Raw genomic sequence first — 27,108 nt, 5'->3', positions numbered from 1 at the left:
GGTGTTGGACCCCCACCAATCTGATATTGAGGACCTGAGGATATGTCATCAATAGTAAAAAGCGGACAACCCCTTTAAGGTAGTTACAGAGACTTTGTTTATAGCAATGTGTCACTAAGGCCTCATGCACGCGAACGTATTTTGTTTTTGTGTCTGTTCCGTATTTTTTTGCGGATAGGATGCAGAGCCATTCATTTCAATGGGTCTGTGAAAAATGAGGACAGCACACCGTGTGCTGTCCGCGTTAGTATGTCCATTCTGTAGCCCCGCAAAAAAAAAATAGAACATGTCCTATTCTTATCCGTTTTGCAGACAAGGATAGGCATTGTTACAATGGATCTGCAAAAAAAAAACGGATGGCATACTGATGTCATCCGTTTTTTTGGCGCATCCGCAATTTGCGCAGACCGCAAAACACATATGGTCGTGTGCATGTTGCCTAAGGCTGAGTTCACACTTCAGTTATTTGGTTAATTATTTCCATCAGTTATTGTGAGCCAAAGCCAGTAGTAGTAAAGTCTACTCAGATATCAAGTATAATGTAAAGATTTTCTCCCGTTCTGTGTTTTTGACCTGCACCTGTTTTTGGCTCATAGTAACTGATGGAAATCACTGACCAAATCAATTTAGTGTGATCTCGGTCTTACTTGTTTTCTTGCAGTAGTCTTGATAAAATCACACTTTATTAGGCGCTGTGCGAATCAATCTAAGAGTCCTTCTTGTATTGATGAACAGTGGGCGGGTGAAGCTGACAGCTCATGAATATCGAGGATTGCAGAGATCATGCTCACATCATTGAGAAGACTCCTGGCTCAGCGTGCACTACACCTCATAAACTACTGAAAGAAAACAAGTAAGTGATACTTTACTATATTCAAAGCACCTGCCTTCAAATATGCAAGTATAAACCAAGTGACTAATTCCCTTTACAGGGGTTGTGCCATTATGACAAGTTATCCCCTATAAGTATCTGATCGGTGGGGGTCTGACTGCTGGGCCTCTACCGAGAGCTGAGGCCCGTGCTTCCCCGTCACTCATGCCAATGTGCTGCCACTCCATTCAACAATATAGAGCTGCTGGAAATACAGGTGAAACTCGAAAAAATTAGAATATCGTGCAAAAGTCCATTTATTTCAGTAATACAACTTAAAAGGAGTTCCATTAATGCAACTTAAAATTAGAATATTGTGAAAAGGTTCAATATTCTCAACGTGTCGCACTCTAGTCAGCCAATTAATCCATACCCCCTGAGCAAAGGGTACCTGAGATTCTGACTTTGGGGTTTTCATAAGCTGTAAGCCATAATCATCCAAATTACAAAAAATACCTCTTGCACACGACCGTATGTATTTTGCTGTTCGCAAAAAACTGATCCGCAAAAAATATGGATAACGTCCGTGTGCATTCTGTATTTTGCGTAACGGAACAGCTGGCCCCTAATAGAACAGTCCTTATACTTGTCAGTTATGTGGACAAAAATAGGAAAAGTTCTTTCTTTTAGTGGAACGGAAACTGAATGCACACGGAGTACATTCCGTTTTTTTTTTTGGCGGAACCATTGAAATGAGCAGAGCTATGGTGACTGGGTATTGCAGATGTGCTAGCGGCCATCTAGCAACACATGTCCTCAGCTCTATACATCAAATCCCGGTGACAGGTTCCCTTTAAAGGGAATCTGTCACCAGTTTTACGATGGCCTAACTAAGGACAACATAAACAAGTGACAGCATATTGCATGGTCACTTTCTTTAACTGAACAGCTCCACTGAACAGCTCCAGTGCTTATTCAGTGGGGAAAAAAAACTGTATGGGGGGTGGGAGAGTCGTGAGCTCATGAATATGGGGACTCATTGGCATGCGCTGGAGCTTTTAGAATTTAAAAGTGAGGGTAGCAGAAAACTGGTGACAGATTACCTTTAACCCCTTCACTACCGAACCAGTTTTCACCTTAACCACCTCTGCTCCCCTAGCTTAGACACCCTTAATGACCAGACCACTTTATACAATTCTGCACTACACTACTTTCACGGTTTATTGCTCGGTCATGCAACTTACCACCCAAATGAATTTTACCTCCTTTTCTTCTCACTAATAGAGCGTGAGAAGAAGTCTGGAATCCAAATGTCTAAAAATGCCCCCCTAAAAGGAATTTGTGCCCCTTTGCCCACCTAGGCTGCAAAAAAGTGTCATACATGTGGTATCGCTGTAATCAGAAGAAGTAGGGCAACGTGTTTTGGGGTGTATTTTTACATATACTCATGCTGGGTGAGAGAAATATCTTTCTAAAAGTCAACTTTTCACATTTTTTTTACACAAAGTTGTCATTTTAGAGAGGCATTTCTCTCACCCAGCATGGGTATATGTAAAAAGACACCCCAAAACATATTTCCCAACTTCTCCTGAGTACGGCGATACCACATGTGTGACACTTTTTTGCAGCCTAGGTGCGCAAAGGGGCACAAATTCCTTTTAGGAGGGCATTTTTAGACATTTGGATTCCAGACTTCTTCTCACGCTTTAGGGCCCCTAAAATGCCAGGGCAGTATAAATACCCCACATGTGACCCCATTTTGGAAGACACCCCAAGGTATTTCGTGATGGGCATAGTGAGTTCATTGAAGTTTTTATTTTTTGTCACAAATTAGTGGAATATGAGACTTTGTAAGAAAAAAAACAAAAAAAAACAACATAATTTTCCGCTAACTTGTGACAAAAAATAAAAATTTCTATGAACTCACTATGCCCATCAGCGAAGACCTTAGGGTGTCTTCTTTCCAAAATGGGGTCATTTGTGGGGTGTTTGTACTGCCCTGGCATTTGAGGGTCTCCGCAATCATTACATGTATGGCCAGCAATAGGAGTTTCTGCTATTCTCCTTATATTGAGCATACAGGTAATGAGCATACAGCCTCTGGGCTGTAAGGAAAAACTGAACGGCACAGATTTCTTCATTCGCATCGATCAATGTGGATGAAAAAATCTCTGTCAAAAAAAAAAAAAAAAAGGAGGGGAAAGGCGTCTGCCAGGACATAGTAGCTCCGCCCAACATCCATACCCACTTAGCTCGTATGCCCTGGCAAACCCGATTTTTCAATTCACATCAATCGATGTGGATGAATAAATCATTGTATATAAAAAAAAAGAAAAGAAAAGTGTTGGCCAAAGCATATGAACACCACCGCCCCCTCAGCTCATAAGCCTCGGCAAACATATCTTTTTTACTGCAGAGGAGAAATCTCGTCTTGCAGCGCCGCATACACCGACTTTTGTGTAATCTGACAGCAGCGCAATGCTTCTGTCAGAATGCACATCAGTGCTGCAGCTGGTTGATCGGTTGGTCCACCTAGAAGGTAAAAAAAACAAAAGAAAAAACCAGGCCAAAACGCAATAAACTTATAAACATGAAATTTATAATAACATTTGAACAGAACATTAACTTTTAGGAACTTTGGAAACAGAACATTAACTTTTTTGCTTACCGGTGATTTTTTTTTTTGTTTTGCTTTTTTTTTACCTTTTATAGGACAAACCTCTCCTTCCCCATGGGACAATGTGCAAAGCGCAAATCGCCCAGAGATGTGGTGAAGTACATTATGCTCTTTGTCCCAGGTGAAAGGAGAGGTTTGCAGCAGCTCTGTGTGAATGGGCCCTAATAGCCCTGTGTGCCTGTCCTGTGAGATGCAATCCCTATGCTAAGTGTACCTGTGTGTGGCACTTTCGGAAACACACCCCTAAGCATAGGGCAGGGTGGTCAGGGCAGTCAGGACAGAAATAGCGTGTGTCACGCCTTATTCCACTCCTGCTACAGACACAATTTTTTTTTCAGTGTGGCGGTTGGTTTGAAAAACCGGCAACGACACTGGGGAAATGTCGCTTGTGTAGACGGCTCACTACACTGGTGGTTGGGGCCACGGGACCTCCTGGATACAGGAGGTTCTCGATGATCTCTTCCTGAAATTTGAGGAAGGATCTTGTTCTCCCAGCCTTACTGTAGAGAACAAAACTATTATATACAGCCAATTGAATCAAATATACAGACACCTTCTTATACCAGCGTCTGGTTCTGCGGGAAAGTAAATAGGGAGCCAACATCTGGGCATTGAAGTCCACCCCTCTCATGAGCGAATTATAGTCGTGGACACAGAGGGGCTTTTCAATGACACTGGTTGCTAGTTCAATTTGGATTGTCGTGTCTGCGTAAATGGAAGAGAGCATGTAAACGTCACACTTGTCTCTCCATTTCACTGCAAGCAGTTCTTCGTTACACAGGGCAGCCCTCTCCCCCCTTGCAAGACGGGTGGTAACGAGCCGTTGGTTGGAAGCCCCGGCGACTAGGTCGCGCGGTGCCACAGCAGCCAATCTGTTCTAGGAACAAATGCCTGAAGAGGGGCACACTTGTGTAGAAATTGTCCACATAAATATGGGACCCCTTGCCAAATAAGGGTGACACCAAGTCCCAGACTGTCTTTCCACTGCTCCCCAGGTAGTCAGGGCAACCGACCGGCTCCAGGGTCTGATCTTTACCCTCAGACACAAAATTTGTGTGTATAGCCTGTGGCCCTTTCACAGAGCTTATACAATTTGACCCCATACCGGGCGTGCTTGCTTGGGATGCATTGTTTGAAGCCAAGGCGCCCGGTAAAATGTATAAGGGACTCGTCTACGCAGATGTTTTGCTCAGGGGTATACAAATCTGCAAATTTGGTGTTAAAGTGGTCTATGAGGGGCCAAATTTACTGGAGCCGGTCAAAAGCTGGGTGGCCTCTGGGACGAGAGGTGCTGTTGTCACTAAAGTGCAGGAAACGCAGGATGGTCTCAAATCGTGTCCTGGACATGGCAGCAGAGAACATGGGCATGTGATGAATGGGGTTCGTGGACCAATATGACCACAATTCATGCTTTTTTGAAAGGCCCATGTTGAGGAGAAGGCCCAGAAAAGTTTTAATTTCGGAAACTTGGACGGGTTTCCACCGGAAAGACTGGGCATAAAAGTTTCCCGGATTAGCGGCTATGAATTGAGTGGCATATAGATTTGTTTCTGCCACAACTAAGTCCAACAGCTCCGCAGTCCAGAACAGCTCTAAAACCCCCAGTGCCGAACCGATCTGAGCTGTCTCAACCCGAACTCCAGACTGGGCGGTGAAAGGGGGAACTACTGGTGCGGCTGAAGTTGGGGGCTGCCAATCAGGGTTTGCCAGCACCTCAGGGACTCTACGGGCCTGTCTGTGTGGTGGCTGCGACGGGGGAACTAATGCACATGCCACCGTACCAGCTTCAACTGCGCTTCTGGTGCTCGCCACTTCACCATGTTGTACGGCAGTGCTGGTACTAGGTCCAGGATGGGCTGCGCTGCTGGTGTATGCCTCACCACGTAATCCGACAGCGCCAGCCTGACTCTGTTGCCCTTGAAGCGGATCCTGCGCAACCTGTGGTCTAGCAAGACAGGGCCGGGTACGCCTGGTGGTATCAGGGACCTCAACCTCCTCGTCCGAACTTTGGGTCAGACTGCCACTGCTTTCTACAGGTTCGTATTCTGACCCGCTGGATTCGTCAGATGAGGGTTCCCATTCCTCATCCGACTGGGTCAGAAGCCTGTAGGCCTCTTCAGAAGAATACCGCTTATTTGCCATTTGGTAAATAAATTTAGGGGGTATTCCCTGAGACTACCCAAGAAAAAAAGCATGCCTGTCTTACAAATGGGAGGCTAGCGAAGTACCGGAGGCCGCTGCGATTTATAAAAAAATATCAAAACTGATTTTTTTTTTTTTTTTATCGCCGCAGCGCTTGTAAATTGATTGTGCAGTGATCAAAAAAATTTTTTTATCACTGCGGCGGTGCGGGCATGGGTGAACGCGCGTGTGGGCGACCGATCAGGCCTGATCGGGCAAACACTGCATTTTGGGTGGAGGGCGAGCTAAGGTGACACTAATACTATTATAGATCTGACTGTGATCAGTTCTGATCACTTACAGATACTATAAAAGTACAAATGCTGATTTAGCGATACGCTAATCAACAAATCAGTGACTGCGGTGAGGTGGGCTGGGTGCTAACTGCCTAACAAAGGGGCCTAAACTATCCAAAGTTTACACTGATCACTTTTTTCCCTTTCACTAGGTGATTGACAGGGGCGATCAAGGGGTTAATTGGGGTGATGGGGGGTGATCTGGGGGCTAAGTGTGCTGTTTGGTGTACTCACTGAACTGTGCTCCTCTGCTGGAACCAACCGACGAAAAGGACCAGCAGAGGAGCACAGAAGCCATTTAACACCTTATATTTATAAATATAAGGTGTTATATGGTTTGCGATTCGTTTTTTTGAAAATCACCAGCCTGCCAGCGACGATCATTGGCTCGCAGGCTGGTGACGAAATACTTCTTTAACTTTTGCCGGCCCGCAATGAGCATGCGCGGGCTGGCTCTGACCGAAATCTCGCGTCTCGCGAGATGACGCTCCGGCGCGTCCAGGAGGAATTACAGGGCCGTCGCAAAGACACATCCCTGCATGCGGCGGTCCTGTAGTGGTTTAATCCCAGGCCGATTTTTGCAAATCTGACGTGTCACTTTATGTGGTAATAACTTTGGAACGCTTTTACTTAGCGTTCTGAGACTGTTTTTGCGTGAAACATTGTACTTTATGACAGTGGTAAATTTTATGGACAGTTAGAATAGACGGCTCTGCTACTTGGGTAAATGCTAGAGGTGCAGGCTGCTTGAACTGACTCACCCAGTCAGGGGCATGTAATCATAGATGAACACTAAACTACCCAACATCTGATTATTAATTCAAAATAAATATTTATTAGAACCCAAATAGAGTGTGCCTGCTTAACTTCCTTCTTTCAGTGGTAAATTTTAGTCAATATATTTAACCTTTTATTTTTATTAAAAAGCCCCAAAATTATAGAAATTGTAGAAAAAAAATCACTATTTTCTAAATATTAATTTCTCTGCTTTTATAGAAGATAGTTATTACTTTACATTTTCCCTATGTCTACTTTATGTTGGCTTCATTTTGTAAATGTAATTTAATTTATTTAGGATGTTAGAAGGCTTACAATTTTAGATGCCATTTGTGGCAAAACCAACCTCGCCACTGTGTTTTGGAGGGGGCTGTTTGCCAGCCTCCTGCCCTGGGATTATGGTCCCTTAAGTTATTGGGTCTTAAGGCACTTGGGACGGAGCCCTCTGTCCCTGGATTGCATAATTTGCCTTACTTGCTTGGATGAAGCACATGGTGAGAACAATAGATAGCGGCCATTTTAGCTCACAGACACTGTTCTGACTTTTCCACACGGTGCTATCTTGCTTGTATTTGGTGCACAGAGACATCATTCAGTAGTTTGAAACTACCAAACAGGGGACACATTTATTAGTGACTATTTTCTGTATAACTTGTTTATTTTCAGTGTAACTGTATCTTCCAAACTACTGAATGGATGTGGGTGAATTTTGGACATGTGGTTCACCCAGATCCCCCGGTTCCGAGGATATATTGGTTATGGGGTTATTGCATGTTTTGGGGTTCCTGTGATATGTTTTATAAAACTGTATTTCTCTGCCTTTGATAATTATATTCGCCCTTGTGTTCAAATAATCATCGGCAGAGGGGAGGATTTTGTGTGGGTGTGTTTCTATTGTCCCATTGTCCCATTGTGTGTTTAAATGGCGATTTCTGTCCTGTTGTCTCCACTTGTGTATTGGCGATCTCCCCTTTGTCCTGAGAGATAATTGGATTGCCCTCGGTTGTCTCCCAGGCAGAGAGGAGGAAACCATGATGCATTGTGGGGATGTGTTGTATCTGTTCTGTATTTGCAAAACTGTAATAAAAACCAGGCTGGGTGTGCCAGCACGTGAGAGCACTGTTTGACCCTCAACATGGAGCCTTGTCTCGTTATTGGGGGGATTCCCTGTATGCTGTTAGAGACTGATTGCCAGGAGTGTAAGCCGATTGGATGCTTTTCCTGTTCGTCTGCTGACAGCTATTTGCGAGGTTCCAGTTTGGAGTGCTATTTTGTATCCAGTTCGGGAGGTTGGTGTTCTGCAGTAGCTGTGCCTGTCTCTCGGAAAGGGGCATATGGCCTAAACGGATTATAACCCCTTGTCTGCTGAAACGCTCCGTTACACCATTTTTCAAAATTTCTAAAAAAAATCCCAAACCATTTTTTTAAGCACCAATTCAGTTATAAAGTTATTTTCAGGGGGCTTATGTAATGGAAACCACCAATAAATGACCTCATTTTAGAAACTACACCCCTTAATTTTTTCAAAACTGATATTACAAACTTTGTTAACCCTTGAGGTGTTCCACAAGAATTAACGGGAAATTTAGGTAAAATTTCTAAATTTCAATATTATTTTTTCTGATTTTCCATTTTCTTTAACCCCTTAAGGACCAGGCTCATTTTCACCTTAAGGACCAAGCCATTTTTTCCAAACCTGACCAGTGTCACTTTAAGTGCTCATAACTTTAAAACGCTTTGACTTACCCAGGCCGTTCTGAGATTGTTTTTTCATCACATATTGTACTTCATGACACTGCTAAAATTGGCTCAAAAAAGTTTATTTTTTTGCATAAAAAAATAAAATTTTTACCCAAAATTTTGAAAAATTAGCAAATTTCAAAGTTTCAGTTTCTCTACTTCTGTAATACATAGTAATACCCCCCAAAATTGTGATGACTTTACATTCCCCATATGTCTACTTCATGTTTGTAGCATTTTGGGAATGATATTTTATTTTTGGGGGATGTTACAAGGCTTAGAAGTTTAGAAGCAAATTTTGAAATTTTTCAGAAATCTTCAAAATCCCACTTTTTATGGACCAGTTCAGGTTTGAAGTCATATTGTGAGGCTTAGATAATAGAAACCTCCCAAAAATGACCCCATTATAGAAACTACTCCCCTCAAGGTATTCAAAACAGTTTTTTCAAACTTTATTAACCCTTTAGGTCTTCCACAAGAGTTAATGGCAGATGGAGAAACAATTTTGAAATTGCTATTTTTTGGAAAAATTTTCCAATATAATCAATTTTTTTCCAGGAGTAAAACAAGGGTTAACTGCCAAACAACACTCAAAATGGGTTGCCCTGATTCTGTAGTTTGCAAAAACACCCCATATGTGGTCGTAAACTACTGTTTGGCCGAACGGTAGCACATAGAAGGAGGGGAACACCATATGGGTTTTGGAAGGCAGATTTTGCAGGACTGGTTTTGTTTATACCATGTCCCATTTGAAGCCCCCTGTTGCACCCCTAGAATAGAAATTTCAAAAAAGTAACTCCATCTAAGAAAGTACACCCCTCAAGGTATTCAAAACTAGGTTTACAAACTTTGTTAACCCTTTAGGTGTTCCACAAGAGTTAATGGCAGATGGAGAAACAATTTTGAAATTTCTATCTTTTGGAAAAATTTCAAATATAATCAATTTTTTCCAGGAGTAAAACAAGAGTTAACTGCCAAACAACACTCAAAATGGGTTGCCCTGATTCTGTAGTTTGCAAAAACACCCCATATGTGGTCATAAACTACTGTTTGGCCGAACGGTAGCACATAGAAGGAGGGGAACACCATATGGGTTTTGGAAGGCAGATTTTGCAGGACTGATTTTGTTTATACCATGTCCCATTTGAAGCCCCCTGTTGCACCCCTAGAATAGAAATTTCACAAAAGTGACTCCATCTAAGAAAGTACACCCCTCAAGGTATTCAAAACTGGGTTTACAAACTTTGTTAACCCTTTAAGTGTTCCACAAGAGTTAATGGCAGATGGAGAAACAATTTTGAAATTTCTATTTTTTGGAAAATGTTCCATTTTAACCCTTACTTTATTACTGGAAAAAATGGGTTAACAGCCAAACAAAACTCAAAATGGGCTGCCCTGATTCTGTAGTTTGCAGAAACGCCCCATATGTGGTCGTAAACTACTATTTGGCTAAACGGCAGGACATATAAGAAGGGGAACACCATATGGTTTTTGGAAGGCAGATTTTGCTGGACTGGTTTATTTACACCATGTACCCTTTCAAGCCCCCTGATGCACCCCTAGAGTAGAAACTCCATAAAAGTGACCCCATCTAGGAAACTATGGGATAAGGTGGTTGTTGTTTTGGGACTATTTTTGGGGTAAATTTGATTTTTGGTTGCTCTATATTACTATTTTTTGAGGCAATGTAACAAAAAAATTAAATTCTAAAATTGTTTCTACATTCGCTATTTAGTTTTGTGGAACACCTAAAGGGTTAACATACCTCTTAACGGACTCGGACCTAAAGTCCTTCGAAGAGGTTAAACGTTTCAGTAATATCCCTCAACAAGAGGCTTTTTCTTACCTAAAAATAAGACATGCACTATCTAATAATCCCTCCTTCAAAGTTAACGGTAACCTCCAATTGCTATCACACTGGTCGAATATGGGTTTAGTCTCGGGGGGGCTCAGGCCAGTATATATGTTCCTAGGGGCAAAAGACCGTTTTCCCAAAATTGCCCCTCTGTTGGCATGGGAAGCTGAGCTCGGACAATCCTTCACCCTGTCCCAATGGGATACCGCAAATAAATTAGCTATTTCCACCTTAAAATGTGTCTCTCACCTAGAGTCGCATCTGAAAATGACTCTAAGGTGGTACTATACTCCAGTTAGGTTACATGCTATTTACCCTAATTCGAAATCAGATTGCTGGAGAGAATGTGGACACAGGGGATCGATGCTACATATATTCTGGGCCTGCCCGAAAATTACTTCTCTATGGTCCCAAGTATTTAATAAAATATTGAGGGTGGTCGGTTATACGGTCCCTCTTAATCCAGCCCTGGCGTTATTGTTCTTAGGTTTAGACAAGCTCCCAGCCAAAGTTAGGACCAGTGTTTTACACATGCTAGTTTCTACAAGACTGGCAATTGCGAGAAACTGGAAAAGCGCGAAAACCCCTGAGCTACAGGAGATTATCAACGCAGTCAACACTACAATTTCGTACGAATACATTATCGCACACCAATCTTTCCGGGTGGCCCAACACTTGTTAAATTGGGATGCTTGGAAACGGGTGAGCTCGGCAACCCATCTAAATGGAGGAAGTCAATAGAGGGCCAATAGGGTTGAGGAAACAGAAGTTAAGGTGAAGTGTACAGTCATAAGATAGTTATCCTAAGCTATCATGCAGTAGTGTTAGTCTCAACTACAATTGGCACACTTGCTGATGCTATATTAATGTGACAGCTCGGAATGTTGTTAACTTTTCATTTGTTTGTTTTTATGCTTTGGTACCTATGCTCATATTTACTATCCATATCGAACATCTGCTACTCAGGTATTCTTGCATCTTTTCTGTACTATTTTGTAAAACAGGAAATTCGGAATATTATGTGCATAATATTTGTGAATTGTATGCAACTTGCATTCTGTATCTAGTGCAAATGTCACTTTTATTCTGACAATAAAAACTTATTGAACATAAAGGGTTAACATAGTTTGTAAAGTAACTTTTGAATACCTTGAGGGGTGTAGTTTCTTAGATGGGGTCACTTTTTTGGAGTTCAAAATCTGCCTTCCAGAAACCGTATGGAGTTCCTTTCGTTCTATGCCCTGCCGTGCGGCTATATAGCCATTTACGACCACATATGGGGTGTTTCTGCAAACTACAGAATCGGGGCAATAAATATTTAGTTTTGTTTGGCTGTTAACCCTTGCTTTATTACCGGCAAAATGGATTCAAATTGAAATTTTGCCACAGTTTTTATTTTATATTTTTAACACCGTTCATCCGAGGCGTTTGATCAAAAGTTATTTTTCTAGCGACGACTTTTACGCACGCGACGATGCCCAATATGTATGGCTCTCAGACTTTGGAGACACTAAGCAGGCATCCTAAAACTGCGGCCCTCCAGTTGTAAAACTACAATTCCCACCATGCCCTGCTGATGGCTGTAGGTTGTCTGGGCATGCTGGGAGTTATAGTTTTACAACATCTGGAGGGCCGCAGTTTGAGGCTGCCTGCACTAAAACTAATATTTTTTGGGGAAAGAAAAATTGTTTTCGTGTCTCCAAAGGCTGAGAGCCATAGTGTTTTATGTTCTCTAGTGGACTGTTGGGGATTATAAAAATGTTGTACTCCATGGAAGTGTGATACTCCCTGAAGCAATCGATAATGCAGAGGCCCGGATGATCGGGGCACGTGTCACATTGAGTAGTGGTGTCCTTCCGTATCCCCCTCTTGTGACACACTCTGCACTTTTTTTGGGTTCGTCCCTTCTTTCCAGTATGGGGGACCACACCTGGAAAGTGTTGGCCAGGAACGATCCGGGCGCCTCCAGTTCCCGAGGTACTCCGGCCTGCTCTTTCCCGGTCCGAAAAGATCAGGTCCTTGAGCTGTCAGCGCTTCGGGATAGTACAAAAGAGTTGTACATGGCAACCTGTACCAAGTAGACCGCAACTTTTTTGTACCATGCCCGGGTTTTGCGCATGGCGTTATATGGCGTGAGGACTTGATCAGAGAGATCAACTCCTCCCATATACCGATTGTAGTCGACGATACAATCGGGCTTGAGGACCGTTGCCGCCCATCAGGCGTTTCACAGAATTAAGAAACACTTGGCTGTGAAAATTAAAAATTAAAAAAATTTCCCCAAAATGTTGCTTTACACACACATTTTTCACTTTTGCTAGGGGTAACAGGACAAAATGAACCCCACATGTTGCTACCCATTTCCCCCTGAATACGACAACACCCCACATGTGCTTGTAGCCTGCTGTATGGGCACACAGCAGGGCTCTAGAGGCAAAGTACAAAATATGTTTTTTGCAGGCTTGAATAAACAGACATGGATTTTAGGTGCCATGTCGCATGTTAAGAAATTCCTAAGGTCCCCAGAAATGATCAACCCCAAGAAGTGACCCCATTTTGGAAAGAGCACCCCCGTACGAACATTTTAAGTGGTGGAAAGGGTACTTTTAAGCAAACAGGTGTCTCACAGAAGGCAGAAAGGATTTCAAAGCACACATTTGTGAAAATGAAAAATTACTAGCAGACCCCAATTTTTCACTTTTACAAGGGGTTAAAGAAAAAATGCACCCCAGTATGTTTTCCTCATTTTCTCCCCATTCAGGAAACACCCCATATGTGCTTGTAGCCTGCTGTATGGGCACACAGCAGGGCTCTAGAGGCAAAGTGCAAAATATGTTTTTTGCAGGCTTGAATAAACAGATATGGATTTTATGTGCCAAGTCGCATGTTAAAAAATTCCTTAGGTCCCCAGAAATATACAAAAACCCAAAAAGTAACTCAATTTTGGAAAGGGCACCCCCGTAAGAACTTTTTAAGGGGTGGAAAGGGCACTTTTGACCTAACAGGTGTTTCACAGAAATGAATATGTAGTGGTTGGTGAAAAGTGGATATGTAAGCTATGCAAAATAAATCAGAGATTTAAGGTGGTACAACTACAGGGTACATCAAGGATGAAATTAAATTAATACGCCATGGATAAGTGGTAGATTCTGAAACAATCTTTGATGCACAGGTCAGGTTTTTCAGGGCAGGTTTCACAATGGTAAATGGTGTCTTTCCTTTTCCCCCTTTTGGAACACACCCTGCATCTTTTTTGGGTCCTTCCCTTCCGTTTGGGGGACTTCACCAGGGAAATGTTGCCCTGGTACAACTCGGCAACGTAACTAGCAGAAGTACTGGGGCCCTCCATTACTTGGTTTGGAAGAATTAGGGCCTTTATCACCACCTCTTGAAATTGTAGGAATGTTCTTGTCTGGCCTCTAGATCTAAATAGCACATACGCATTGTACAGCGCCATCTGTACAATGTGCATGGCCAGCTTTATGTACCACACTTTTGTTTTTCGTGTGGCACTGTAGGGCTTCAGAAGTTGATCTCAAAGATCAACCCCGCCCATGTGCCTGTTGTAGTCCAGAATGCAGTCTGGTTTAGAGACAGTGATAGTGGTAACACGGTGAATGGTTGTCAGCAAAAGGACATCCCTCTTGTCCTTGTACTTAACCACCAACATGTTCTCATTGAGGAGAGCAGGGGTGTCTCCTTTTCTTAGTGTTGCCCTACCAGGGGTCTAGGGAGGCCTCTCTGATTTTTGCGTACTGTGCAGCACGCCACAGTACCTTTGGAACTTAATGACTGGAACATTGGTAGACTCGTGTAGTAATTATCCACGTATAGATGACAACCCTTATCCAACAGTGGGTGCATTAAGTCCCACACTATCTTCTCACTAACTTCTAGGACCTTGCCTGCTTGCTGGGCAGGTACTGGTGGAATCTTACCCTCCCTTTGAAAAGTAATACGGATTCATCTATGCAGACATTTTGTTCTGAAAACTTCGTTAAAGTGGTCAAGGACAGGCCTAATTTTGAACAGACTGTCAAATGCGGGGTCATTCTGGGGTGGACACTGTGCATTATCGTTGTAATGCAAAGACTTAAGTATTGATTAGAATTGATTACGGGCCATGGTATTAAATTGGAGTGTGGTACAAGACATCCACACTCCAATATTGATTAATTTTATTGTTTTTAATAACACCAATATGCAGCAAGAGCCCCCAAAAGGTCATCTTTGCTGAATTTACTCGGGTCAAATCTTGTGGTCTGGCATATGGCATTGTGGGGTTCTGGGAAATACATTGCTGGGCGTATAAATTGGGCCCGCACAATCTATCTGAATTCCTGAGTTGCCCACAAACTCAGGAATTTGGGGCTGATAATTCTCAGGGGGTGGGGTCCATGTGGGATCACTCTGGGGGGCTGCCTCAGCTGTTGTTCTGGGGTGCCTTCTAGAGTGTCCCTCATCGGATGATGATCATGAGGGGTAGAGGAAAGTGACATCCTCTCCTTCTCACTGGCAGACTCAGTATCAGAGGCAAGTTGTCACGGTGGGGAATGGAGGAAACTCCCTACCGAACACCGAAGGGAAACTGGAACAAAAACTAGGCCTAGACACCAGGGAAAGGGAGCAGGGCATCTCCTACTGCCCCCCTAATCCTATCCCTGACTCCTAACCGTATGAGCGGACCCAGATGGTAGGAGGGCTCATACACAGGAACCTCGGACCTGAGTCACCCTGATGATCCCCGGAAATATTGTTAGGAACTAGAGACGACCTGTTTATCCAAGATACAGGTGAACAGGAGTCTCCACCGGCCTAGATGCAAGGAAAGGGGAAGAAAAAACTGGATCGGCAGGTAAGAAGACAGTGGCAAATAATACCCACTGGATCAAGGGCCCCGGGATCCATGGTCACTTACCTGCTGCAGCTGCTGGAAGGAACACCAGCAGTCCTCACCACAACAATTGAATCCAGCACACCAGTAACTGCCTGGACCCCCATGCAGACAGGATGCATGGCAGCCCCAGGCAAAGCTGCTCACTGTCTTGTTGTTCCCCCTCCGGGGAACCCAGGAGCCCTCTCACAAAAGGCACAGACAAACAGGGGGATGTCTAGCATCCATGTAGGACTATACACACCATAGACAGACCAGACATGGAACAACCACTAGACATAAAACACCAACCCTGAACATAAACCACACCATACATAGAAATGGGTAAGGTAGGGTAGAAGATATAGAGGAGATATTGAAACAACAGGATGACATTGATGTCCCACAAGACCGCACCAGGGATGGGTAGGCTGGCGCCTTCACTTATTATGCTCCGCTGCTGCCAGCACCAGGGACGGGGGCCCGCAACTCCAGTAAGTGAAAATGTTTTCCCCCTGTCCCCTCCTCCAGCCTGCACGTCCGGTGTGCACCCGGCACCGGAGTCCTCAGCTCCTGTAAGTGAAAATTTTCCCCCCTGTCCCCTCCTTCGGCCGCCAGCCCGCACTTCTGGTGCGCACCTGGGACTGGAGCCTGCAGCTCCAGTAAGTATAATCTTCTCCCCCCTGTCCCCTCCAGTGACCTGAGCTCCAGGGTCCCTGTCTTCTCGTCTATGTGCTGGATGCCTGTCACACTGTGCGCTCCAGCGCCTCTGTTATTGTGCCTGCTAGCCCTGCTGCTCTCTGCTCATACATCCCCCATGTACTGCAGTGTATGAGTGGATTCCTATGGATAAGGGGGGGGGGTTATAGTATTTAATATAAACACTGTCCAGAGACTGTTCTGTAATTGGCATGTGTTTATATTAAATATGACTATAACCCCCCTCATCCCTAGGAATCCACCCATGTACTGCAGTATATGGGTGGATTCTTATGGATGAGGGGGGTTATAGTCATATTTAATATAAACACATGCCAATTACAGAACAGTCCCTGGATAGAGTTTATATTTAATCTGACTATAACTCCCCTCATCCTTGAGAATACACCAATGTACAGTACATCAGTGTATTCTTTAGGATGATGGGTATTATAATCACATAAGTGTCATCCACAGATCCCCCCATAAATGTGTCATCCACAGATCCCCCCATAAGTGTGTCATCCACAGATCCCCTCCATAACAGTGTCATCCACAGATCCCCTATAATAGTGTCACCCACAGACCACCAATAGTTCAAACCCCACCAAAAGCACACCTTTTGGTTGAAAATATTTTTTTTCTTATTTTCCTCCTCAAAAACCTAGGTGCGTCTTATCATCAGGTTCGTCTTATAAAGCAAAAAATACGGTAACTTAATCCCCCAAAAAACTTTCCACTGCATTTCATTGCTGTCATTAAAGGACCTGCTGAGATCATTTCAGTAATCGTCTTGTTAACTCAGGTGAGAATGTTAACAAGCACAAGGCTGGAGATCATTATGTCAGGCTGATTGGGTTAAAATGGCAGACTTGACCTGTTAAAAGGAGGGTGATGCTTGAAATCATTGTTCTTCCATTGTTAACCATGGTGACCTGTGTGGTCAGGCTGATTGGGTTAAAATAGCAGACTTGACCTGTTAAAAGGAGGGTGATGCTTGAAATCATTGTTCTTCCATTGTTAACCATGGTGACCTGCAAACAAACGCGTGCAGTCATCATTGTGTTGCATAAAAATGGCTTCACAGGCAAGGATATTGTGGCTACTAAGATTGCACCTCAATCAACAATTTATAGGATCATCAAGAACTTCAAGGAAAGAGGTTCAATTCTTGTTAAGAAGGCTTCAGGGCGTTTAAGAAAGTCCAGCAAGCGCCAGAATCGTCTCCTAAAGAGGATTCAACTGCGGGATCGGAGTGCCACCAGTGCAGAGCTTGCTCAGGAATGGCAGCAGGCAGGTGTGAGCGCATCTGCACGCACAGTGAGGCGAAGACTTTTGGAAGATGGCCTGGTGTCAAGAGGGGCAGCAAAGAAGCCACTTCTCTCCAAAAAAACATCAGGGACAGATTGATCTTCAGCAGAAAATATGGTGAATGGACTGCTGAGGACTGGGGCAAAGTCATATTCTCCGATGAAGCCTCTTTCCGATTGTTTGGGGCATCAGGAAAAAGGTTTGTCCGGAGGAAAAAAAGGGGAGCGCTACCATCAGTCCTGTGTCATGCCAACAGTAAAGCATCCTGGGACCATTCATGTGTGGTGTTGCTTCTCATCCAAGGGAGTGGGCTCACTCACAATTTTGCCCAAAAACACAGTCATGAATAAAGAATGATACCAAAACACCCTCCAACAGCAACTTCTTCCAACAATCCAACAACAGTTTGGTGAAGAACAATGCATTTTCCAGCACGATGGAGCACCGTTCCATAAGGCAAAAGTGATAACTAAGTGGCTCGGGGAACAAAACATTGATATTTTGGGTCCATGGCCTGGAAACTCCCCAGATCTTAATCCCATTGAGAACTTGTAGTCAATCCTCAAGAGGCAGGTGGACAAACAAAAACCCACTAATTCTGACAAACGCTAAGAAGTGATTATGAAAGAATGGGTTGCTATCAGTCAGGAATTGGCCCAGAAGTTGATTGAGAGCATGACCAGTCGAATTGCAGAGGTCCTCAAAAAGAAGGGCCAACACTGCAAATACTGACTCTTTGCATAAATGTCATGTAATTGTTGATAAAAAGCCTTTGAAACGTATGAAGTGCGTGTAATTATATTTCACTACATCCCAGAAACAACTGAAACAAAGATCTAAAAGCAGTTTAGCGGCAAACTTTGTGAAAACTAATAGTTGTGTCATTCTCAAAACTTTTGGCCATGACTGTACAGCTGGTGTTTGATTTATGTGCAAAGCAGTAATCAAAGCAAAAGGTGGCAACTTTGAAGAACCTAGAATATGACATATTTTCAGTTCTTTTACACTTTTTTGTTATGTATATAATTCCACATGTGTTAATTCATAGTTTTGATGCCTTCAGTGTGTATCTACAATTTTCATAGTCATGAAAATAAAGAAAACTCTTAGAATGAGAAGGGGTGTCCAAACTTTTGGTCTGTACTATATATATATATATATATATATATATATATATATACATACACATACACACTAACTGCAGTTCTTTTTTCACACTTTTTTTTTTAACCTCAAATGTGCATATGTAAATGAGCACACTACAGATCAATGCTCTGTAGTATAAAAATTCACTACAGTGTTAAAAAAGTGAACACTGGCTAAAAATGTACTTAAATATATATATATATATATATATATATTATTTTTTTTACTTCAAGGAGTGCTGCGGATTTTCTGTGCTATATATATATATATATATATATATATATATATATATATATAGAGAGAGAGAGAGAGAGAGAGAGAGAGAGAGATATAGAGAGAGATATAGAGAGAGCGAGAGAAATATAGAGCTCTATATATATTTATATAAAGCCCTAACTACAATTTCTTCTTTTTGAACAAAAAAAGGAAAGATTGGCAAAAACACAAATGTGGGGGGAAAAAACAAAAACGCTAATAATAATCCCCAGGTGCTGAATCAGGCAGGTATGCACTGAACAGCACTTGGTGGTTACAGCTCAAAAATTGTAAAAAAAAAACAACACACAAAAAAAACTTACGGATCAAATGGCATCCGTAAAAAAAGGATGGGGGGGGGGCTAGGTGGGTGAATAGGGAAAAAAATCAGAGCAGCAATTTCAGATGTTCTTTTTCTTTTCTTCTTTCTTCAGAAAAAGTTGAAATAGCAGTGGTGGTGTACCACAATTCCCAGCAAGCCAACAGCAGCACAGAAAAGGACAGAACCTCTCTGCACACAGTCACCAGCTAGAATGGCTGCCTGCAGACAGGTTCAGCCCTTTCCTGTGCTGCTATAGTGCTGCCTTTGGCTGGAGCGTTGTTCCAGCCAGTCGCAGTGCTGGAAGGGGATGCCAAACACTGGTGTCCCCTGCCTGACCTCGTGGGAGACAGGTGCTGAATAGTTCAGCACCAGTCACCCCTGTACAACTCCCCTGCGGCTCCATGAATGGTTAAAAAACCATCCGGAGCTGTGATAGGCCGCTCGGTAGAAACCGGCCAATGCAGCGATCGGGGCTGCAGGGGGGCAGAAAAATCTCTCTGTGTCCGTAGGAAAGATGGCTGCCTGCCATGCAGAGCAACCATAGTACCCCGGTCACCAAGTGATTTCACTCAGGGACCAGGTGTACACAGCGTCGTAGCTATACGGCGCTGGTATTTCTGACCCACTTTCCAGCGCCGCACATGTACAGCGCTGGTATCCTACAGGTTAAGGGGTGACCGCGTTTACAAACAGCCAAGTGGACATCGTTTCCGTAACTACCATAGCAGCTAATGGGAGCTATGACATCATAGTCCAGCAGGCAACACTGTTTCTGTATGCCTGGAGTAAGTTATGGAGACGGCATAGCTCACCGTGCTACACTTTTCGTACAGCTCCCATTAACTGCTATGAAAGTTAAGGAAACACCATAGCACAGTCTGCTCAGCTGTTTCTGTAACTCCAACAACTCTGGCGGCTGTCTGAGGGTAGGACCACATGGGACAGTTGGGCGCTTGAGAGATGGCCGCGCTGCGTTTAAGTACCGCGCATCGGAAAGGGCTACAGCAGGCTCTAATTAAATTAATAAGAGAGCACAGTCCAGTAGGTCTGTGTGGTCAATAGCATTGAAGGTGCCACACAGCCATTAACAGACCAACCAAACAGTGCCCTCTCATTAGTTGAATTCTGTACTGTAAGGGTATTTAAAAGTACTGATTGGTTTTGTCCCCTTTAATTCTGTCCTCTTTTAGATCACGTTTAATACTATGTGTAATAAAGTTTTCCTTGTAATGCAGTGGGTTAGAAATAGTATCCATCCACCACTGCGCCGATAAGAACACATTCCTGTGTGATCTCAGAGACATGCATGATGCACACTGGAGGAGCGGCTGATAGGAGTAACTGTGGTCTGCACTAACAATTAATTGAGATTCCACCTGGAACTTTATCCTAGGTAGGATGTAAGTATTGTTTGCCCTAGTTAAAACGTGGTAGACAGCCATGTGTTATAGTACGATCAACTGGATCCCTAAACTATATTTAGGATAGTGATGTTTATTTACTTTTTATTATTCTGTATGTGATTTGTTTGTTTTATCTCATATTTAATCACTCTTAGTAAATATATTTATTCACTTAGCCTGCATAAGCTTATTCATTTTTAAATCTTTTTAATTCACAGTACGCATCATGGCCACGTCACAAGCACCACACGTTTGTATGCTTAGAAGGATAATTCTGATCTCGGCCGTGGAAGGCTGAGATGGGATGAAACCTTTAAGGAATTTAAAATCTACAGGTATACTACACAAACCCCAGGCGAAAGTTGCAGTATTTCCGAAAAAAAAAGACAATTTTTCTAATCTAATTTGTTTAACAAATTTAAGTGGGTAACTCAAGATGTATTAAAATTAAAACTCAACTACCATCTGTTAGAGATAATTTTAGCGTGAACATGTGGATAAGTACAGATCAGTCTTAATGTACAAGAATGAAATTCCAAAAACCATAGATCACTTGGCCTTAGATGTTATAGACAAAAAATACCATGAGATAGCAATGCAGTATACACTTTAATAATGCAGACCGTCTTTATAAACAATAGGCAATTTATTTACAAGTAGCAGGTTTTTACTTCATCCATAGACTGTAGTTATTTCAGCAATCTTTACTGTAACACTAACTCCTCATACCTTAAAATATGAGCCAATAATCTGCTGTTTAAAAAAAATAGTGCTGCTGATGTGATGCCAGTCTTGTCACTTCCGCTGGCATATATGGTAATCTTATTCAAAATAATAAAAAAAATTTGGAAGAGTTAAAAGGTAGCCTGTGTGCATATGATACGTTCCAACTTGTGTTGGCATCTGGAGGTATAAAAGGTCTCTCACGTTAAATTAAAACTGAAGTGAGAATTACATGAAAGATATGCTTATTGCTGTCTTTTCCAAACATGCCAACTATTGCTCTTTGCACACACAAGCACCCTCTCAGTGAAGCAGAACCAGTCACGCTTCCTTTTGGCCATAATCAATGAAGCCTTTTTGCCACAACTTTTAATGCTTTTTACTATACTTTTGTTTTGGTTTTGCCTTTGACAAACTACATTTTTAAAACATCTCCTACTTACAGATCTACTAAGATTAAGGTTACAAAGGTAGAATTTATTGGATGTAGCCCCAGGTGTAGTACAGCTCTGGCAACCAGATGACCCAAAGCAACTACTGGCAGTGGCAAGTCAGGGTTGTGTGGTGGTAAGGTCCATTCCTGCCTGGGTAATTTGCTTAACTCATGTTATTATTTACTATGTACTAATACTAAAAAAAACTTTGGTCCAGATTTACTAATCCTAAAATGGTGCAAGCTTAAACAGTCTATTTAGACATGCACCAGGTTTATCACAGGGGCTCAGGCTGGATCTGGTACAGGGGTAAACACTTTTCTCTGCCTGTATACCAACTACTGGTTGGCTTACTTTGAGACAGATGATTTTTATGCCAGAATTAGGACACATTATGGTGCACTTTAAGTCCCACCCCTTTCATTTAAAGCTCCACCCTTTCTGCTAAGCCCAGCCCTTGCCAAATATATGTAAATGTAGAAACCACAGATGTGACAAACTGTGCCACTTTTTGGAAATATTTTAGGCACAGACACATTAGTAAATCTGGGCTTTTGTATTCCAACATTTCCAAGGTGAACAGAGAATGAAATTCTGGTTTACACTATGACTTCACCCACAACAGTGTATTCAGTGTTCATGATCAACATTGTTGAAAGGCCTACATTTATAAACCACAATTGATTATGTTAGGATACAGCCGCAAGAGGCGGCACTGACGTGGCCGTGATACTGCAGTTATTCCATCCAGAGCATAGGTAATACATCTGATTGGTGGGGGACCCAGCAGTCAGACCCCCATCGATCAGACACTACATAGGTGATAAGTTCTGATTATGGGAAAACTCCTTCACATGGCTCCCTGCGGGTTTCCGCCACAAAGTTTGGAACCATTACAATTGGCCACCAAGATTTGATAAAAAATAAAATAAAATACACAGCAGGAAATGGACCCGTATTATCTAATAGCTTAAATGAGTGCATGTAGTAAAGTATCAATAACACACAAGCATTCACATTCATCTTCAAACACAATGCAAAGCGATTTAGTGCAACATCGTTCTGCTGGTCATTATTGCTTCGGTGTTGCCACAAGTCACTTGAATCTACAATTACTGAGAAACGAGGACACTGAAGGGGAGGGAAGAATAGATCTTCCAATACTAGTGAGTTGAGATGAGTGAAACTCAACTGACCAGTGAATTTTCTATTACATAACCACATTTCCCATATTTTAACCAAAGGAAGCTAAAACGGCAATCTGCATTTTAAATGATGTAATGGTTCTGCAATAGGAGATATGGAAATGTAATGGTCAGTGAATTTACTCATTTCTACTAGTGAGAACTGAGCTTTAATGGTGCTTAGCCTACTGCAAATTCCATAGTAGTCATCTATATGAAAACCCAGTCTGATATTCCTATTTTATTATATAGTGCACAACCAATCAGTGAACAAAAATATGGACTCAGCAACCATTTTACAGCTTACACATGGTATCTTAAAAATAGTGAAAATATCACTGCTATGTTTTTTAATGCAAATTTTAGGTCTCAACTTCTGTGCCTAGAGAATACAAATGTACAGTACTATTCAGCTTAATGTATAAATAAAGTATACTCCTAAGCACCCCCTAGTGGTCGCCACAGTCATACATATAATGTAACTTTATGGCTTTGCGAAATCAAACAAGGGATTTGGAGCTCTGTACTAGAAAAAAAGAGCTTCAATCTTTATAAAGATATGTTACAAAATAAGAAATCGTTCAGCTCAGAACTTTACATGGAAAGATATCTTGTTGGCAACCTAAAGAAATCAAAACAGTTACTTTGCTTAGCATTTAGAAGACATTTTGGCAAATTCACAAGTCCTTAGAGAACCACGTGACTCATTCCCATTTACAGTGAATCCATTACTAAGGCAGCAAATCCAGGGCACAGTGAGAACATGCATTGGAATGTCTCAGCATATCTAGTTACAATATTTTTTTACTAAAAAATAATAATTAATTGCTAACACTACACCTGCTGTACTGCATGCAGATTTCTGAGAAGGTCTATCAGCACTATCACTGCAGCATCATGACAGGTGCTTTACTAGTGCCCTATAGTGCAGGGAATGGGAACATTCCTAATAGGCAGCTACTATCTCTTCAATTATTACACAAATATACTTAATGTACAATCTCCACAAACCATAGCAAAATATAAACGTCCAGGTTTAACAAAAGTAACATGTATCAACTAGACCATGAACATGCAATCAAGAATTTACAGTAACAACTAGATGCAACGCATCTGCATTGGCAGATGAGAGAAGTGCAAATCGCCTTAGTCACTAAAAATATAATACCACATAGCTTGCCAGCCTTCATATACTGAGCCCAGTCCCTACGTGGCATGGTTATACGTTTTCCGTCACAATGCATTTCTTAATATGGGTCTGCTGGGCTACAGTAACTGTAATGCCCTCTCACAGGCAAGTATAACCTGGAAGCAATAAAGCAACTTATTCTGCTGTGACCTTCAGTTCTCTATGGGCAACTGCTTGGTATTAGGATGGCAGATAAGTGAGACCAAAGAATACCAAGGTCATATGTCCCTATGTAGTCAAGCCAAAGCTCCTATTCATTAGAGGGTCATGGCAGGTCAGACTCTCGTCCATCTTAGTTGGGAAAGAAATGAACCTGCATACACAGATGGCATCATGAAAATCAATGCTTATTCCATAAGTAGCAAGATCTCCATCATAACACCAGCTTGTAAATGTGGAAAAAGGACTATACATAGTAAGCTATATCCAATATAATAATGATGTTTTGGCTTGTGAGCAGGGACTGGGAACATAACTATAAGTATAACTTTTAATTTTCCAGGCAACCGAGCAGCAGACAGGTGGTGTGTAGTCAGCGACAGTCTGGAAATAGAAAAGCAGAATAACAAAGTCCTAAAATGCCTGGAGTGATGGAAGAAGAGGTAAATGACAGGTAATGTGAAAGCTCATGGTTAACGTAAGAGCATACTTCATATGATAATTTGTCACATAAAATATACCCATTTGTATTGTAAAATCTAAAGCTGGGAAACCACAGTCGGTGGTGGGAAGAACTAGGAAAATCAGCAGAATAAACGTGTCAGCAAATCCACCTCTGTGGGCATGAAACGAATCTTTACAAGACGGTATTGTTCATATGTGGCTGGAAATAGGGAATTATTTATAGTTATCCTACCAAAAATATTCCTATGCAATTAATATGGCATTTCAAACTATGAGCTATTGCAATATGCACGCAATAAAAATATTTTTAATATGCATTGCATTTTCCTCATTGGTAGTGCCCCCTGCTGTTTATACTTCTGGTCCACCTCCTGCATTCAGTGGTGCACACTCAGTGGCTTCACTGCTCCCTTCCGTGCTGGCGTACTGCTGTCATAGAGAAGCAGGGGAATTGGTACAGGCACATTTAATTCATTCATCCCTATTTCTAAATTCATAGAAATATATTGTTCTCTCTCTCTAGACCAGGGATCAGCAACCTCTGGCACTCCAGCTGTGGTGAAACTACGACTCCCAGCATGCTCAATTCACATCTCTGGGAGTTCTGAGAATGGCCAAGGAGGTGTGCATGCTGGGAGTTGTAGTTTCACCACAGCAGGAGTGCTGAAAGTTGCTGATCCCTGCTCTAGACAGTGGAGAAGTAAATTTCGGAGAGCCATACATGCCATATGTATCTCTGGGGCTATAAGTGAGGGACTATTTTCAATGCAGATGAGAAAGGGGTTAACAATAGCTAAGTGCAGTGCATCCTGGGGGTCTCCAACCAACAAAGATGTAGACAGTGGATTCTGACCAGTTACTCCCTAAGGCCTCATGCACACGATCGTATGTATTTTGCAGTCCGCCAACCGCGGATCTGCAAAATACTGATACCAGCCTTGTGAATCCTGTAGTTTCCACCAGCCTCATTGTCAAAATGCCTTTTCTTGTCTGGAAAATGGACAAGAATACGACATGATTTATTTTTTGCAGGACAGACATACGGGTGCACACAGCACACTCTTTTTGCGGCCCCATTGAAATTAATGGGTCCACATACAATCCGTAAAAAATGTGGATTTGATGCAGAAAAAAAAAATTGGTCCTGTGCACGAGGACTTAGTCACTAAAGTTTTAAGCTTTAGTGTTAATTCAGACAGAGGTCTGTCCTTGCTATTTTTTCTTTTTACATTTCACAGCAAGGATCAAGGACAAACCTCCATACTTTTCCTTTCCTCCAGCTTTTAATTTTTAAAAAATAAAGGGAAAATAGACATTCCAGAATTTAATGAGGCCAAAGCAAGCAACAATTTCAGGCAATCATCTAACAATATAAAGCAATAGAAAAATGATTGCAAGGAACTATTCATCTCCGACATCCACCCTCTTTGTACCTCCACAGAGAATTTGTGATTGTGCAGGTCTGAGGTCACTTTTGCCTAATCATTATATAGTGGTCACTAGTAGTAGTATGTGCTAAGTTGTTTCAGTATCTCATCCTTAGCCTAATGTTAATTACACGGTCATATTTCAGGTCTATCTTCATTATGTAGATTTGTTTGCCCAATCTAACCTGTTTTGCATTTTACAAAATATACTGAATACATAAGGAACAGAGATCTCATATACTGTGGTATGTACTTATGATAATTTCAGCCTATTTTGAAAGGAGCTGGGCTTTTGTTCCAGTTCCATAGAAAAAACTTTTGAAGTTTTGGACTGTGCAATAATAGTTTGTCCATACAAGCTGATTAGCAGACCATAATGCTGGCTGTTCTAACCAAACATTAGGACATGGATGGCCAGCTCTGCTGCCTAAACTGCAGTCTTCAGTATGAGATTCAGTATGTGATTCGCAAGGATTAAAATAAATTAAATCATTTGCCAATATCACATAAAATCTTGTTAAAGTATTAACCGCCTTGGTGTTTCGTTTGCTTCTGCATTACAACATGGAATTAACATGGATTTTATCAATATTTTATCTAGTGGACCTAAAATCTAAAGTGTTAGGGCTTATTCAGTCAGTTTTTTTACAGACAGTTCAGCATGTCCGCAAAAAAACTAATTGCATTCCGTTTTCTTGCTGATCCATTGACTTCAATAGGGCAATGTCCTGATTTTCACGGACAAGTATAGCACATGTTTCATTTTTTTGCTGAGCTGTGCAATGGAAGAAAAGGGCCCCATAGAAGTGAATGGGACAGCATCTAATGCGCAAAAAAACGGATCCGCATTTTTGCGGACAGCATACGGCCGTCTGAATGAGCCCTTACAGTGGAAGAAGAATGAAAAAAGAATAAAGACGAACAAGTTGGGATGGTTTGGATCAAGGGTGGTTTTCACAATACTACTACCTAAATCCACCTCTCCTGTCAGCACTGAGGGCCCCTTGGCTTTGCATACAGAAGACATCCTAGCCACCCGTGTAGACTTCATTTCCTGAAGTTTCTAGTCATGTATACAATTTCACATTTTTATGGAACCATTTATAAAATATATATATATATATATATATATATATATATATATATATATAATTTTTGAGTGTCTTCAAAGACAAGCTGGT

The 27,108-nt window shown here is 42.0% G+C and overlaps 1 long non-coding RNA gene across 1 annotated transcript; it reads left to right on the top strand.

The window, feature by feature from the left end:
* Window positions 1–741: 741 nt before the first annotated feature.
* LOC122932953 lies at window positions 742–26,684 on the top strand. The gene is made up of 3 exons (XR_006388360.1): window positions 742–853; window positions 20,565–20,681; window positions 24,379–26,684. It is a non-coding gene; the product is annotated as an uncharacterized LOC122932953 (long non-coding RNA).
* The last annotated feature ends 424 nt before the right edge of the window (window positions 26,685–27,108 follow it).

The sequence above is a fragment of the Bufo gargarizans genome, chromosome 3 (assembly GCF_014858855.1).
Source record: "Bufo gargarizans isolate SCDJY-AF-19 chromosome 3, ASM1485885v1, whole genome shotgun sequence".
In the NCBI taxonomy this organism is placed as follows: Eukaryota; Metazoa; Chordata; class Amphibia; order Anura; family Bufonidae; genus Bufo; species Bufo gargarizans.
Note: the sequence above shows the minus strand (reverse complement) of the source record. Positions and strands in the feature narration are given on the sequence as shown.